The following is a 17,583-nucleotide window of genomic DNA, read 5'->3' on the forward strand; positions in this document are numbered from 1 at the left end:
TGGGACAACAAGCAAAATGGCAAGTCTTTTCAATCATATAATGTAGGAATTCATGACCTCTAAATGAGGATAACAGGGTTGTGCCACCACAAAATCAACTGATCCTTCGAATCTGGCAGAAGACATCAGTCAGAGTCAACTTGCAGTCTGGGGTCCTGCATCCAGATACACAAGATAGGAAGCAGAAGAAAATTTCTAAGTTAAGACTGCAGAATGTCTTTCTCCACTGAGTAGTGCTTCATCTGTGCCACAAAATGTTTACTTATACTAATAGGCAAATAATGCAATGTATTCATATGTATTTGGTCCACAAAACAGACATCCCATTGAATACTTTCCCAGAGAATGATTAGATTATGCAACTTACAACTGCATGGAGTAATTGAGGCAAGTAATATTGATGCTTTTAGGGGAAGCCAGATGAGGACAAAGAGAATTTGGATTTTTTTTTAAATACTTTGAAGAACAATGGAATTTACATGGTTGTGGAGCAGAAACTGGGAGGTGAATGGCAGAGATATGATGGGCTAACTGTCTTCCTTCTGTGCTATAACATCTTTCAATGGTGAATGCTGATTGGATTGGGGGAAGTAGTGGTACCAGAGTCATGTCCCATAGACCAGGGGTGCAGAATGCCTTGCTAGTGCTCTATAAATCCCCTGTTAAATCAATATGTATAAACTACTTGCTGCACATATCCAAGTTACAGTTGAGTCCCTATACCAGTGTGGAAGATTTTGTTTTGCCGAAATCTTCACACAGCTTCAGCCATCAAATGCTTGCGAAACAGCCACAAGGTAATTTACTGAAACAAAGCCGCAAGTTCAGCTGATATGTCTCATTGTTTGTGCTCCAGAAACTTGCAACATCTCAAGACTATGTGCTCGCACGACAAGATGATTCATGGTAAAAGGGAACAGAGCCAAATAGAATTAGTGTTCTAAAGCAACAAACCATTGATTTTACAGAGGCTTTGAGGAATCCATTCTGTGCCTCATTACTGATGGCAACATAGAGTGTTTAAGGAAGAGTGAAGCCAAAGGTTTCCTTTCTCTCCAGATTAGAACATACTGCTCACATCTGTCCCAATCTTGTATCATTATCTAGTCCTTCATTTTTTTTCCTGCTCTGAAGATGTACCAGTAATGTGAAAACTTATGTTTTGTAGTGTATTGACAAAACTATTTATAATTGATACTCAGAGGTTTGCTTTAAAATGCTGCTGGTTATAGAATGAAGCTGCCCAAAAGCAGGCCATGTGACCCATTCTGCTGTTCCTTGCTCCCTACACTTTCCTTGTAGCCCATATTATTTTTCTTTCTTATTCCAATTTCCTTTTGAAAGTTACTACTTGGGCAGTGCAATCCAAATCATGACAATGTTTTGTAAAAAAAATCCTCATTTTCCCCTTTGCGTCTTTACCGTGTCCTCTGTTGCTGACCCCCCCTGCTCTTTATTTACTGCCCTTCTTTAGAGAGAAAGATATCTCTATTAGTCACATGTACGTCGAAACACACAGTGAAATGCTTTTTTGCGTAGAGTGTTCTGGGGGCACCCCGCAAGTGTCGCCACGCTTCCGGCGCCAAAATAGCATGCCCACAACTTCCTAACCCGTACGTCTTTGAAATGTGGGAGGAAACCGGAGCACCCAGAGGAAACCCACGCAGACACATGGGGAGAAGGTACAAACTCCTTACAGACAGAGGCCGGAATTCAGTCCGGGTCGCTGACACTGTAGTAACGTTATGCTAACCACTGCACTACCATATAACCTAACTAATCACCTTCACTCCTGGCAACATTCTAGTAAATCTCCTCTGCACCATTTCCAAGGCTCTGACATCCTTCTGGAAGTGCAGTGCCCAAAGCTGGTCACAGTACTTCACTTGGGTGTAATCAATGCTTAGCATTACTCTGGAGACACAAAAGACTGCAGATGCTGGAATCTGGAGTGAAACAAATTGCTGGAGGAACTGAGCGGGTCAGGCAGCATCTGTGAGTCCCAGATGAAGGACCTTGAGCTGAAACATCAGCTGTCCATTTCCCTCCATCAATGCTGCCTGACCAGCTTAGTTCCATCAGCAGTTTGTTTTTGCTTAGGATTACCACCTTCGTCTGTTCTTTATGCCTCTACTTACACAGTTAGCAATTCCATAAACTTTGTGAACATGTCCCACCTTCAAGATTTGAGCCCAATTATCCTGCAAAAATGATTTTAAAATTATACCATGAAGTTCCCATTTCCTCTTATTCTCTCAAAATATATTACTCCTCCATGCTTTAAATTTCATCTGCCATCAGCTTGCCTACATCTGCAGTCTGTTCTTGACTCCCTGAAGTATCTTGCTTTCCTCTGTATACTATATTTTGCAGTTTTGTGTTGCCATTAGATTTTAAAAGTAACTGTCATAAGTCCATCCAGGTCATTATTTACATAACCCATAAAGCTGCGAGGCGTGAGCAATTTTTATCGGAAATGGGCATGATATGCTAAATGATCTAAGTCTATGCCAATACTTTGGGAGGACAGGAGGAGCATCAGTCAAGACTCTGAAGGTCAAGCCAAATGTTGGAGGTAAGGACTGCGGCAACAAGTCAGGTCAGACCACTGATTGTACTGGGTGCTGCGCTGGTTCCAAGAGATGAGCTAGCAAGGAAGGGATCATTGGAGGTCTTTTAGAGAGGGTCATTGCAAGGTGGAAGGTTTGTCTTAAAGCCTACCATTGTTAGGTCCCCCGCCAGAACTCAGTACTTGGAGCCTACCCAGACAAGTTTCCTTTAACCAACAATGTGCAGACGTCAAATGTACTGCAAAGATCTGCTTTTGCAGGGTTGCCCCACACATGACCAATGAAAAATCATGGAAGTACAATCCATGCATTCTTTAGACACTGTCGGAGGCTGATGCACATGCGAGTGCCTCCTTGCACATCAGATGCACACAGGACCTGAAGGGAAAATCATGGATTCAGCAATCCTTGCAGCAAATCCCCAAGATTCTTTGGAACAATTTTTCATAGAGAACATAAACAATGCGCCAAGCAACATAATTTCTGGGCCTACATTGCAATGTGTCATCCTCATAAAAATTCTGTTATCATATCAAAGCACTCAGTCAAGTGAGCCAGACATGATTTACCTTTAAAGACTACTTCTTGATTTTCATTTATTAGTCCATAATTTTCCAAATGCCAAATAAATTAGTTCTGGATTGTTGTTCCTTAGTGTTTCCTCTCCTCTGACTTTAGGCTGCTCAGCCTATAATCGCCAGGGTTATCTCTTTTATTAAACAGGGATATTATATTCTCATTGCTCCAGCCTTTTGGCACCATGTAAACCTGAAGAAGACTGCAAAGCCGTGACCAAATCCATCCTTCTTTCAGTAACCTAGCACACATCCCATATAGACTGGTTGACTTCTCTGCTTTTGGACGCAATTAAACTTTTAGCTAACACCTCTTCATCCAGAGTTATGGCAATCTTCCCTTTATTTCTCCATCATCTATGTCCTTCCCTTATATGCAGATAAGTTCAAGATCCTCCCTTCAAATTTCGGCTAGGTCTTACTCCCCCACAAGAAGGTCATTCGGTTAATAAGGGGCCTTACCTATAACTTGACTCCCACTTTATTATTAGTCAGAGGAGAGAGTGTGATTATTCACATTGCTGGTTTAACCTCAAAACCAATCTTTGCCCTTTATTCTGTTTTATACTTCATATCTGCTCCATCTTTCCTGTGCTCAGTTAGGTTTTCCACTGTATTGAGAACTAGGCATTTATTCAAAGCTTCCATGTTCTGACTCATTTTAACCTCTATTGCCTAGAATTATGATATTTTTCTCATTTTTCTACACTGTGATCCACTTATTCCATGTCCTCCATGGATCTGACATGGCAAAGCATGAAGGACAACAGACGGCTGCAGTCATGTCTACTGTAGCCCAATGAACATCCAAATACCACTTGTATAATATTAAGTTCTGTCCGTAAGGTTGCGGGAAATCAGCACAACTAGTCCAGTACTTAGCTGGATCTTACTTCAGAACCTACTGGCTGACATTACAGTGAGAGTGACCACCATCCTCATCCAAAGCCAGGACACTCACTTCTCCACTCATCCATTCAAATGTCCCGACGATGGACTCTGACTGTACTTCTCGCTGCCTCGGTAAAGCAGCCAGCATAATCAAAGACCCCACCCACCCCGGACATTTTCTCTTCTGCCCTCTCCCATCGGGTAGAAGATACATAAGCCTGAAAGCATGTACCACCAGGCTCAAGGACAGCTTCTATCGCATTGTTAAAAGACTATTGAATGGTCCCCTAGTACGATAAGTTGGACTCTTAACTTCACAGTCTACCTCATTATGGCCTTGCACTTTATTGTCCACCTGCACTGCACTTTCTCTGTAACTGTAATACTTTATTCTGCATTCTGTTATTGTTTTCCCTTGTACTAGCTCAATGCACTGTTCTACAGCACAATACAGCACAATACAGGCCCTTCGGCCTACCATGTTGTGCTGACCTTCAAACCACTCCTAAGACTATCTAACCCCTTCCTCCCACATATCTCCTATCTTAAATTCCTCCATATACTTAACTAACAATCTCTTGAACTTGACCAATGTATCAGCCTCCACCACCACTCCAGGCAGTGCATTCCATCCACCAACCGCTCTCTGGGTGAAAAACCTCCCTCTGACGTCTCCCTTGAACTTCCCACCCTTTACCTTGAAGCTGTGCCCTCTTGTATTGAGCATTGGTGCCCTGGGAAAGAGGCGCTGGCTGTCCATTCTATCTATTCCTCTTAATATTTTGTATACCTCTATCACGTCTCCCCTCATCCTCCTTCTCTCCAATGAGTAAAGCCCTAGCTCCTTTAGTCTCTCCTCATAATCCATACTCTCTAATCCAGGCAGCATCCTGGTAAATCTCCTCTGCATGCTTTCGAACGCCTCCATATCCTTCCTATAATGAGGTGACCAGAACTGGACACAGTACTCTAAGTGTGGTCTAACCAGAGTTTTGTAAAGCTGCATCATTACTTCACGGCTCTTAAACTCGATCCCACAATTTATGAAAGCTAACATCCCATAAGCTTTCTTAACTACCCTATCCACCTGTGAGGCAACTTTCAGTGATCTGTGGATATGAACCCCCAGATCCCTCTACTCCTCTACACTGCCCAGAATCCTGCCATTTACCTTGTATTCCGCCTTGGAGTTTGTCCTTCCAAAGTGTACCACCTCACACTTCTCTGGATTGAACTCCATCTGCCACTTGTCAGCCCAGCTCTGCATCCTATCAATATCCCTCTGTAAGCTTCGACAGCCCTCCACACTATTCACAACACCACCGATCTTTGTATCATCTGCAAACTTGCTAACCCACCCTTCCATCCCCTCATCTAAGTCATTAATAAATATCACAAAAAGTAGAGGTCCCAGAACCAATCCCTGTGGGACACCACTAGTCACAGCCCTCCAATATGAATGCACTCCTTCCACCACAACCCTCTGCTTTCTACAGGCAAGCCAATTCTAAATCCACATGGCCAAGCATCGCTTGATCGCTTGGCCTCTGACCTTCTGAAGAAGCCTACCATGCGGAACCTTGTCAAACACCTTACTAAAATCCATGTAGACCACGTCTACTGCACTACCCTCATCAATCTTCCTGGTCAGCTCCTCAAAGAACCCTATCAGGCTAGTGAGGCAAGATCTTCCCTTCACAAATCACAAGATCACAAGATCACAAGACAAGGGAGCAGAAGCAGGCCATTCAGCCCATCGAGTCTGCTCCAAGGAAAAGGGAAAAAGAAATAGGGAATGGGGAGGGAAAAAAACCTATTCTAATCCCAATTTCTGGCCTTATCCCCATATCCTTTGATACCCCGACTATTTAGATATCTATCTATCTCTTCCTTGAATGCCCCCACTGATCTGGCCTCCACTGCTGTACGTGGCAAGGAGTTCCACAAATTCGCCACCCTCTGGCTAAAGAAATTTCTCCTCATCTCTGTTTTGAAACTGTACCCTCTAATTCTAAGATTGTGCCCTCTGGTCCTGGACTCACCCACCAAGGGAAGCAGCTTGACCACATCTACTCTGTCCAGTCCTTTCAACATTTTAAATGTCTCTGGGGTCCCCTCTCATTCTTCTGTACTCCAGTGAGTACAGTCCAAGAGCCGAAAAACGCTCATCATACGTAAGCCCTTTCATTCCTGGAATCATCCTCGTAAATCTCCTCTGAACCCTCTCCAACGTCAGCACATCCTTCCTAAGATGTGGGGCCCAAATCTGCGCACAATATTCCAAATGAGGCCTCACTAGTGCCCCGTAGAGCCTCATCAACACTTCCTTACTTTTATACACTATACCTCTCGAAATGAATGCCAACATAACATTCACTTTCTTTACCACCGATCCGACCTGGTGGTTAACCTTTAAGGTATCCTGCACGAGTACCCCCAAGTCCCTTTGTACTTCCGTAGTTTGAATCTTCTCTCCTTCTAGATAATAATCTGCCTGCTTATTTCTGCTTCCAAAGTGTACAACTGCACATTTCTCAACATTGAATCTCATCTGCCATTTCCTTGCCCATTCTCCTAAACTGTCTAGGTCCCTCTGCAACCTTCCTATCTCCTCAATACTCCCTACTCCTCCACCTATCTTGGTGTCATCCGCAAACTTAGCCACAAAACCATTTATTCCATTATCCAAATCGTTGATGTACAAGGTAAAAAGGAGCGGTCCCAACACCGACCCCTCCGGCACACCACTAGTAACCGGTAACCAACCAGAACGAGATCCTTTTATTTCCACTCTTTGCTTCCTGCCAACCAGCCAATGCTCCACCCATTCTACCCGTAATTCCATGACCTCTCATCTTATTGATCAGTCTCTTGTGAGGCACCTTATCGAAGGCCTTTTGAAAGTCTAAATACACAACATCTACCGCCTCTCCCTTATCCACCCTACATGTGATTTCTTCAAAAAACTCCAATAGGTTGATCAGGCAGGATCTTCCCTTCACAAAACCATGTTGGCTAGGACCTATCTTGCCTTGTACCTCTAGGTATTCCAGTAACCCCATCCTTGAGGATAGATTCCAATAATCTTCCCACCACTGACGTCAGACTAATAGGTCTGTAATTTCCTTTATGCTGCTTCCCACCTTTCTTATACAACGGAACTACATTTGCGACCCTCCAGTCCTCCGGAACCATGCTGGAATCTATTGATTCCTGGAAAATTATCGCCAATGCCTCCGCTATCTCTAAAGCCACCTCCTTCAGAACCCAGGGATGCACCTCATCCGGTCCGGGAGACTTTTCAGTCTTTAGCCCATTTAGTTTTCCTAGCACCTTCTCCCTAGTAATCTTAACTGAACTCAGTTCCATTTCGTGAGACTCCTGACTAACCGGCACATTGCTGATGTCCTCCACGGTGAAGACCGATGCAAAATATTCATTCAATTCCTCTGCTATCTCACTATCGTCCATTACAATACCTCCTGCACCATTATCAATTGGTCCTATATCAACCCGTGTCTCTTTTTTACTCCCTACATATTTAAAAAAACTCTTAGTATCCTTTCGAATGTTATCCGCCTTCTTAGTTTCTCTCTGCAGGTTTTTAAAAGCTTCCCAGTCTTCTGTTTTCCCACTAATTGTTGCTTCTTTGTACGCTGCCCCTTTTGCTTTTATTTTAGCCTTCACCTATTTCGTTATCCACATTTGTGCCTTTTTTCCATTCAAAACCTTTTTTCTTGGAATATATCTATCCTGCATTTTCCTTATTTCCTGTAGAAATTCCTTCCATTTCTGCTCCACCGTCCCTCCAGCTAGCTTACTCTTCCAATCAATTTGGGCCAACTCTTCTCTCATACCACTGTAATTTCCTTTGTTCCACTGAAATATCGATACACCAGTTATCAGCTTCTCCTTCTCAAACTTGAAACTGAACTCAATCATATTGTGATCACTGGTTCCCAGTGGTTCCTTTACCTTTAGTTCCCTAATCACCTCCGGTTCATTACACAGCACCCAATCCAAAACAGCTGGTGGGCTCTTCAACAAGTTGCTCCAGAAAAACGTCCCTTAGACATTCCACAAACTCACTCTCCTGAGTTCTACCGCCTTGCTGGATTTCCCAGTCCACCTTCATGGTAAAATCCCCCATAATTATCTTCACATTGTCACTCTGTCATGCTTTTTCTATCTCAAACTGCAACTTATCGTCCACTTCCTGACCGCTGTTAGGGGGCCTATATATAACTGCTACTATTGTCCTTTTACCCTTGCTATTTCTTAGCTCCACCCATAAGGATTCCACCTCCTCTGACCCAATGTCCTTCCTTTCTATTGATTTTATACCACTACTAACCATCATGGCCACACTTCCCCCTCTGCCTACCTGCCTATCCTTCCTATACACTGTGTACCCCTGGACATTCAGTTCCCAATCACATCCATCATAAAGCCATGACTCGGTGATTGCCACAATGTTGTATTTATTAACCTGTAGTTGTGCCACTAGGTCATCTACTTTATTCCTAATGTTACGTGCATTTAAATATAGTATGTTTAGTCCGGTATCTGCTATTGATTTTGTTGTACTTCGATTGTTCAGCAGATTATCCTGACTTTCCACCCGTCTATCCTTCTTACCATCTTCACTACATACTATTTTAGACATGTTCCTATATACCTCATCCCCTAACCTAACATTCTGTATCCTAACATCCTGATTTGTTGTACTTCTATTATTCAGCAAATTATCCTGACTTCTCACCTGCCTGTCCTTCTTGTCATCCTCATTGGACTTGTCTCTATAAACTTCTTCCCTTACCTTAGCATCTTGTAACCTAACATCCTGATTTCCATCCCCCTGCCAGATCAGTTTAAACCCTCCCCTACAACTAAATTAAACATTCCCGCCAGGATATTGGACCCTTTGGAGTTTAGGTGCAACCCATCCTTAGCGAATAGGTCATGCCTCCCCCAAAAAAGGTCCCAATTATCCAAAAATCTGAAGCCCTGTCCCCTGCACCAGTCACTCATCCACGCATTCATCTGCCAGAGCTTTCTATTCTTCCTATCATTGACACGTGGCACAAGTAGTAATCCATGCTGGCTGTCCCTAATCAGTCCATGATTCTCGAAATGATCATAGATCCTATCTTTTAGAATCCTTTCTAGCAGCTTACCCACCACAGACGTAAGGCTCACTGGTCTGTAATTCCCTGGACTATCCTTACTATCTTTTTTGAATAAAGGGACAACATTCGCCACCCTCCAATCCTCCAGTACCATCCCCGTGGACAACGAGGACTCAAAGATCCTAGCCAGCGGTTCTGCAATCTCCTCCCTCACCTCACGAAGCAGCCTGGAGAATATTCTGTCAAGCCCCAGGGACTTATCTGTCCTAATATTTTCTAACAGCTCCAACGCATCCTCTCTCTTGATATCTCCATACTCTAGAACATTACCCTTACCAACACCGTCCTCAGCGTCATCAAGACCCCTCTCCTTGGTGAATACTGAAGAGAAGTATTCATTGAGGACCTCACCCACTTCCACAGCTTCCAGGCACACCTTCCCACCTTTGTCTTTAATTGGACCTACCTTTACTCTAGCCATCCTTCTGCTCTTCACGTACAAGTAAAAAGCCTTGGGATTCTCCTTAACCCTACTCACCAAAGCCTTTTCATGTCCCCTTTTCGCTCTCCTCAACCCCTTCTTAAGTTCCCTCCTTGCTACTCTATGTTCCTCACAAGCCCTATCTGATCCTTGCTGCTTACACATTATGTTTTGTCACGAACCAGCAACAAAAGAAACACACTGAGCATGATTTAGTGTTAAAAACTATTTTATTAATCACTACTATTGATAATACGTAAAATAAAAGTAAAAATGTTAGTATGTTAGAATTCAAAAATGTTAAACCTCGAACGTTAACCCCAAAACTAAACTCTTCGTGTGTGTGTGTGACAAAGTCCAAAACTCCCAGTTCCTGAATGGTTCTTAAAGTTCAGTTCCGCAAGCCATAAGGTGAAACATGAGCAAGGGCTTCTTCAACAACCACCGTTGTCTGAAGATAAGATGTAGATGTAGAAAAACATAGAGAGAGTACATACGAAATCCAAATGTTCCACGATGGAACCCAAACGACACTTCAGTGTTTACTCGGTAGTGACTTCCTCACCCCGAAAAGCATCCGAACCGTGGTCGTCCACACACAAATACCTGTTTCCTTCTACAGGTCAGCAACAAAGTGAACTCCACCGGATTACTTCCAACTTCCATACATGGATTTCAGTGGTAAACACAGTTATTGTTTCTCATCCATCGATAGAGAAAAACAAGCAGGCTGGTGTCTCTCTCCCTTCTCTCTCTCTCTTCTTCTTCTTCAACAACGTCATTACGTCCTTTATCTTCTATTGATGTAAGCACGCCCCACACACACATACACACACACTCTCTATCTTAAAGGGACTTTCACTGAGTCCATAACACCTCCCACCTAAAAAAAATTTTCCCAAGAAAATTTTAACCGCGCATTCAGTTAGTAATGTTAATAATTATCACGCTACACAACTACAGACTATCAGATTAGTATAGATACATGTTTCCCATTTAACATCGGGAAAGACAATCAGCAATCACATTATCTTTGCCTTTAATGTGAGTTATCATGAGATCAAACTCTTGCAAAATTAAACTCCAGTTTAACAGCCTTCTGTTCTTGTTTTTGACTCGGCTCAGAAACACCAATGGGTTATGATCTGTATACACAGTCAATGGTTTCTGAGCGGTGCAAACATATACACTGAAATGTTGCAAGGCTAAAACAAGCGACAGTAATTCTTTCTCTATGGTGGAATAATTCTTTTGATGCTCATTAAATTTCTTTGAAAAGTAAGCTACAGGATGGTCAATATCATCAAGGTCACCCTTCTGCAACAACACAGCTCCTGCAGCTTCATCACTGGCATCTACTGCTAATGAAAATGGCTTTTCAAAGTCAGGTGTTCTGAGCACAGGATGGTAGCATAAAATGGCTTTCAGCTTCTCAAATGCTTCTTGACAAGAATCTGTCCAAACAAACTTTACTCCCTTCTTCTGAAGATTAGTTAGGGGAAGAGCAATATCAGCAAAATTTTTACAAAATTTTCGATAATATCCAACCATTCCCAAAAATCTTCTAACAGTCCTCGTACCTGTGGGAATAGGGAACTCAGATATTGCTTGAACTTTTGCCTGAACAGGAGCTTGCTTGCCTTGACCTACAACATAACCAAGATACGTTACAGTGGCATGGCCAAATTCACTTTTAGCCAAGTTAACTGTAAGGTTAGCCTTGGAAAGTCTTTCAAACAACATTTCTAACGCAGAGATGTGATCTTCCCAAGTATCATTCCCAGTCACTAAGTCGTCAATGTAGGCATCTGTATGTTTTAACCCATGAATCACTGAATTCATCATTCTTTGAAATGTTGCCGGAGCATTTTTCATTCCAAATGGCAAAACATTGTATTCATACAATCCAGAAGGGGTTACAAAGGCTGAAATCTCCCTTCCTCTATCTGTTAATGGAACACACCAGTACCCTTTTAACAGGTCAATCTTTGTAAGAAATTTTGCCTTTCCCACTCTGTCTATGCAATCATCCACCCTAGGAATAGGGTAAGCATCTGACTTTGTTACAGCATTCACTTTCCTGTAATCTGTGCAAAATCTAACAGTTCCATCAGGTTTAGGTACAATAACACAGGGCGAACTCCAATTTGAACTAGAATGTCTAATAATATCATTTTCCAACATGTATTTTATTTCCTGATCAACAAGTTTACTTTTTTCCACATTCATTCGATATGGGTGTTGTTTGATTGGTTTTGCATCCCCAACATCAACATCATGGGTAATTATCGATGTTCTGTTTGGAACATCTGGGAACAGATTTTTAAATTTTAAAATTAATTCTCTCATCTGTTGTTTTTGTGAAACTTGTAAATGGTCCAACTTCGTTTCAAGGTTCTCCATGATATTTTGGTTTTTTAGTTTCGATGGAACAATATTTGGTCTAAATTGGCCTTCCTCAACATCAACATCAGGCATTCTAGAAACAACCTTTTCACCATCCACCAAGGCCACAACTGAATCCCTCTCATAATAAGGTTTTAGCATGTTTACGTGACAGAGTTGTGTTTTCTTGCGTCTATCTGGTGTTTTGATTATATATGTTAGATCAGTCACTCGAGATTCAATAACATAGGGTCCAGAAAAACGAGCTTGCAAGGGATTATTTTGGCTAGGGAAAAATACCAACACCTTTTGCCCCACTGCGAATGTCCTAGGCCGAGCACGTCTATCAAAATATGTCTTCATTCTTATCTGGCTTGTTTTCAGATTCTCTCTCGCTAGCTGGCAGACTCTCTCCAACCGAGTTTTAAATTTTTGGACATAGTCCAACAGACTCAAGTGAACTTCCTCATTAACCCATTGCTCTCTTAACAACTCCAAAGGTCCTCTCACCCTATGTCCAAATACAAGCTCAAACGGACTAAATCCGATTGACTCCTGGATCGATTCTCTAACGGCAAACAAAAGTAAATGGATACCTTCGTCCCAATCCTTGGTGTTTTCAAAGCAATAAGTCTTCAGCATATTTTTGAGAGTAGAATGAAATCTCTCCAGAGCTCCTTGAGATTCTGGGTGATATGCAGATGATACAATCTGCTTTGCTCCCAGCTCATAGACTATTTGTTGAAAAATTTTTGACATAAAATTACTACCTTGATCAGATTGGATTTCTTTTGGCAAACCAAACAAGGTAAAAAATTTTACAAGAGCCTTTGACACCGTCTTGGCCTTAATATTTCTAAGGGGTATTGCCTCTGGAAATCTAGAAGTGGCACACATGATGGTTAACAAATACTGATTTCCAGTCTTAGACTTTGGTAAGGGGCCAACACAGTCCACAATCACCTTCGAAAAGGGTTCACCAAAAGCAGGAATTGGTTTCAAAGGAGCCACAGGGGGTTTTTGATTTGGTTTACCTACCATCTGACATGTGTGGCAGGTTCGACAAAACATCACCACATCTTTTCTCAAACCAGGCCAATAGAATTGTTTCAAGATCTTCCCTACAGTTTTATTCACACCAAAATGACCACCCAAAGGCATACTGTGGGCCAGGTTTAAAATCTCATCCCTATAAACTTTTGGAACAACAACCTGATGAATAACTTCCCATTCCTCAGTAACAGGAACATGAGGAGGTCTCCATTTCCTCATTAACACTCCATTTTTGACATAGTATCCAGTTGGCACTTTCTCAATCTCCTCACATGAGAGTGCTTTTTCTTTCAATTCTGTCAATTCAGGGTCCTTTGTCTGTTCCACCATGAAATCCTTCCTCGACAAAGACAAATCTTTAAATTCAGGCTCACTATAAGGATGTTGATCCTCCAGTGAAGACAGAAAAGTCTCAGATAAGGCATCAAAATTTTCTTCCTGTTTAGGACTGTCACAAGGAACTACATCAGACTGCACCGGACTGTCTGTCTTGGCTAATTCTTTAGCTCTAGCTCGAGTCACCGCACATGATGGGTAAACATCTGAATCATCCTCAGACTCATCAATCCTTGGTTTGGTTGTTAACCGTACCACAGGATCACTTTCTCCATTTGCAAGGTCATTTCCCAATAACAAAGAAACTCCTTCCACTGGCAAACTAGGTCTTATCCCTATCTCGACTGGTCCTTCTACGAACTTTGACTTTAAAATCACCCTGTGAAAAGGGACAGACATGGTCTCACCTGTAATGCCTCGTACTAGATTTACTTCACCAGTGCCACTTTCTTCACCAAAATTTAAAACACTGTCCAGCAAGAGAGATTGACTAGCCCCAGTATCTCTAAGAATTTTCACTGGCACCTGGGGTGACTCATCATTCAGTGAAACAAAACCCTCTGATACATACGAACGGAATTCTTTTCTCACCTCCTCCAACTTTTCCGCTTTTCCCTCTTGCAAGGACTGATCTTTAACAGCATCTCCTAAACCTTTTTGATTTTTAATTGCCTGAAAGCAAGCATTGGGCCCAGCTTCCTTCTTTTTCTTCAAAAGGGCACAATTAGATATCACGTGGCCAGGTTTCCTACAGTAATAACAAGTACGCTCAACAGGTTTCTCCAGCCCTGGCTTCTTTTCATCTTTTCCTTTTTGATTACCTCCCAATTTACTCTCCGGTTTACCTGGATTGTCTTTGTAACTCTTTTGAAAGGTTTTAGGTTGTCCCCATTTGGATTTATGGGTTAAAGCATAATCATCTGCCAACCTAGCAGTTTCTTGTAAAGTTTCCACTGCCTTTTCATTTAAATATGTTGTTAATTCAGCTGGAACACATCTTTTAAAGTCTTCCACTAGTATCAATTCTTTCAATTTATCAAAATCCCCATCTACATTTTTAGCCATGTACCATCGTTCAAAACATATTCTCTTTCCATTGGCAAATTCCATATAAGTCTGATCTGCAGATTTCCTCAAGTCTCTGAATTTTTGTCTATAAGCCTCAGGGACCAATTCATAGGCCTTCAAAATAGCTTGTTTTACCTTGGTATAATCAGCTGCATCCTCAACAGACAAAGCAGAATAAGCTTTTTGAGCTTTACCTTTAATCACACTCTGTACCATAAGAGCCCATCCTTTCCTTGGCCAGTTTGAACTCACAGCAACCTTTTCAAAATGTTGGAAATACTGATCAACCTGATCTTCTTCAAACGGAGGGACTAATCGAACCTCCCTGCTGGCTGAAAAACCATCATCAGAATCAGATTCCGAACTCCTACGCTTCATTTGTAACTCATGCTGCCTCTTTTTCTCCTCGTTATCCAGCTCCATCCTCTTCAATTCCATCTGCTTCATTGCTAGATCAGCCTCTATCTTCATCTGAGTTAGCTTTTGTTCGGCCTCTAATCTCTTTTCCTCTCGTTCAGCTTCTATCTTTAACTGGGTTTGCTCGCGTTCAGCTTCTATCTTTAACTGGGTTTGTTCTCGTTCAGCTTCTATCTTTGCCAACTGCACCTGTGCCTCAGAAATTGCTATTTCACTGCCAGGAAACTGTTTTAACACTTCCTTCTCAAACACCTTCTTTTCCACATAATGGCCAGCTATCAGTCTCTGAATATCTGCCTTTCTCATAGACTGCTTTACTTCTGTAAGGTTTAACCTTGTAGCAATCTTTATCAAATCATCCTTTTTCGCCACCTCCAATCCCTTTTGGGTTGGTGACTCCAAAAATGCCTTAATATCCATTGCTGCTGGTTTCCACACACACAAGCCAATTCAAAAGAATTTATCAGACCTCCCTCAAAAATCTTTGGATTGAATCTCGAACAAATTTCGTCACTCTGGGGAACGATCCCAGATGACACTCGTTAACCTTGGGAACTATCCCGGACGAGCCCCCAATTTTGTCACGAACCAGCAACAAAAGAAACACACTGAGCATGATTTAGTGTTAAAAACTATTTTATTAATCACTACTATTGATAATACGTAAAATAAAAGTAAAAATGTTAGTATGTTAGAATTCAAAAATGTTAAACCTCGAACGTTAACCCCAAAACTAAACTCTTCGTGTGTGTGTGTGACAAAGTCCAAAACTCCCAGTTCCTGAATGGTTCTTAAAGTTCAGTTCCGCAAGCCATAAGGTGAAACATGAGCAAGGGCTTCTTCAACAACCACCGTTGTCTGAAGATAAGATGTAGATGTAGAAAAACATAGAGAGAGTACATACGAAATCCAAATGTTCCACGATGGAACCCAAACGACACTTCAGTGTTTACTCGGTAGTGACTTCCTCACCCCGAAAAGCATCCGAACCGTGGTCGTCCACACACAAATACCTGTTTCCTTCTACAGGTCAGCAACAAAGTGAACTCCACCGGATTACTTCCAACTTCCATACATGGATTTCAGTGGTAAACACAGTTATTGTTTCTCATCCATCGATAGAGAAAAACAAGCAGGCTGGTGTCTCTCTCCCTTCTCTCTCTCTCTTCTTCTTCTTCTTCAACAACGTCATTACGTCCTTTATCTTCTATTGATGTAAGCACGCCCCACACACACATACACACACACTCTCTATCTTAAAGGGACTTTCACTGAGTCCATAACAGTATGCTGCCTTCTTATTCCTAACTAGTTGTTCCACCTCTCTTGTCACCCATGGTTCCTTCACCCTGCCATTCCTTCTCTGCCTCACCAGGACAAATTTATCCCTAATATCCTGCAAGAGATCCCTGAACAACGACCACATCTCCACAGTACATTTCCCTTCAAAAATGTCATCCCAATTTACACTCTCAAGTTCTCACCTTATAGCCTCATAATTCGCCTTTCCCCAATTAAATATCTTCCCGTCTCTTTGCTCCTATCCCTGTCCATGACAATGCTAATGAATTGATCTGTATGGGTGGTATGCAAGACAAGTGTTTCACTGTACCTCTGTATATGTGATAATAAAAAAACAAATTAGCAATTTACCAACTGATAAACTCAAACCAGCTCAAATACCCCAACTGCTAAATCCCCACCCAACCCAATTACCCCGACTGATAAACCCATACCAATTCAAATAACCCCTGATAAACCCATGCTGACCCAAATACCCCAACCAGTGAATCCATACCGATTCAAGTACCCTGACCAACGACCCCAAACTGACCCAAATATCCCAAATGATAAACCCACAGCCGACTCAAGTACTCCCGACCAGCAATCCCAATCCATGAATCAACTACTCCCTATCGATAATCCCACCCCATCACTTGAATACTCCCAGCACAAAACAAACTGCTGGAGAAATTCAGCCAGTCAAGCAGTGCCTGTGGAGGCAAAGGGATGGTCACCACCTGGGGTCAAGACCCTACGTCAGGACTGCGTTCCTCCAACAGTTTGTTCTGTGCTCCAGATTCTAACATCTGTAGTCTCTTGTGACTTGAGCACTGTCAATTAACAATCACACCCACTGGCTCAAATACCTCCGGCCAATGTCACTACCCCTGACTGACAATACCACCCCAAACTTGAATACACCAGATCACTGACACTGCACTCTCATCAAAACCTCTTGACTCATGAATCAGCCTCCCACTCCCATGCACATTTGGCTGACCAACAATCCCACCCATTGGCTCAATATCCCTATGCTGATGAGGCCTCTCCTCACTCAAGTACCCCTTACTGATGATCCCTCCTTCCTACTCAAATGCCCCATCTGATAACTCAACAGACTCAATTCCTGGCAGCTGACATCTGACTGACCTCTTTACCTATCAGCTTGTTCCCCAACACTTGTCCCATCACTGTGTCACCCTCCTCTGTCACCCACCACAAGTCCCATCACCTGGACTTCCCTTATTTCCATTCTATGCTCCATGCTGACTGAATGACAGAAGCTCTTTCCTCCTGTGAGATGGACTCAGCAGCACCTGCAACCTTTAGTGTAATATTTGCTGGCACGTCACACGGTGTCTGCCATTAATCAAACTCTAGGACTAAATCTCTGA

This window comes from Pristis pectinata, chromosome 10, assembly GCF_009764475.1.
Source record: "Pristis pectinata isolate sPriPec2 chromosome 10, sPriPec2.1.pri, whole genome shotgun sequence".
In the NCBI taxonomy this organism is placed as follows: Eukaryota; Metazoa; Chordata; class Chondrichthyes; order Rhinopristiformes; family Pristidae; genus Pristis; species Pristis pectinata.